At 38.8% G+C, this 1001-nt stretch overlaps 1 protein-coding gene across 2 annotated transcripts in view; it reads right to left on the bottom strand.

Annotated features, from left to right (window-relative positions):
• Nucleotides 1-769, bottom strand: part of LOC106874255 (zinc finger protein 726-like) — a 22882-nt gene extending 22113 nt beyond the window's left edge. For both annotated transcript variants that reach the window (XR_008265167.1, XM_052971662.1), the window contains exon 1: nucleotides 636-769. The gene's annotated coding sequence lies outside the window, so the exon portion shown is untranslated. The remainder of the gene's footprint in view (nucleotides 1-635) is intronic.
• Nucleotides 770-1001: the final 232 nt, after the last annotated feature.

Genomic DNA, 1001 nt, shown 5'->3' with positions numbered 1-1001 from the left:
TTTTTTTTTTTTTTTTTTCATATTCGTTTCCTACACATTTTTTTTTACACTCGTTGCACTATCTTTTTCTGATTTTCGTTTCCGGGTTAAGTTGTAAACATTAAGAGAGAGAGAGAATAGGAAAGAAAAAAAACCATTAATTCAACATCAAATGTCTCAATTGGTACCACACTACAAGGTTCAACGGAACCTACTGAAGCAAGCCTCGCGGCATTACCACAGGCGATGGCAAGTCTAAGACGTTAGAACAGCCAAGCACTTTCGCCAGCATTACCTGATACCTCGGTAAGGCAAGCCGTCAACGACGGTTAAAACTTCGCTGTTGGCGGTCCAGTCCCTACAAACGTCACAGGCAGGAAGAAATGGTTCACTGATAACTCATCATGTTGCGTAATGACCATGAGTAAGTTATTGGAGAGTTAAAAAGTAAAGACTTCTTTGCCTTTCTGAATTGTTATAATTATTATTATAAATTAGAAATAATATCCTTTGTCGAATACGCCCCTGATGTATAGGCACCCCACCAACCTTCAACTCCACCACAAAACAATGTAACCGTCTAAGCCGACGCACGATATAGTTATGAACGTTGTTCACACGTGATGAACTAAAATTAATTAAACTGACTTAATTACCGTTTAAAAGTATATTTGATGATTACATACATTGTACATCGGTGCTCAAAGTTCTTCCATGCGTAACCACATTTTACTGTGTTAGCAAAGACATTATTTACGTCACTTCCGCTTCGTAGTGACGGTAAAGGGCTTTCCTATAAGTAGGTTATCTCCCTTGGCTAGGCGGCGCTCCATGTAGACAATTAAACTTCCGCAGACAATCCACGCTATTGTTATTGTTTTACGTCTTATCATGGACTAGCAGTATAGCCCGGCGCTGCTCGGGATTAAGCTAGGATTATTAAATGATTAAGTGCTTTATTTCAAACCAAAATAAGTAACATCGACATCAGAATTGGTTTGCTGGCAATTTGATTGGGAAAT

Source organism: Octopus bimaculoides, chromosome 11, assembly GCF_001194135.2.
Source record: "Octopus bimaculoides isolate UCB-OBI-ISO-001 chromosome 11, ASM119413v2, whole genome shotgun sequence".
Lineage (NCBI taxonomy): Eukaryota > Metazoa > Mollusca > Cephalopoda > Octopoda > Octopodidae > Octopus > Octopus bimaculoides.
The sequence above is the reverse complement of the archived record's forward strand: the minus strand, read 5'-3'. Positions and strand labels throughout refer to the sequence as shown.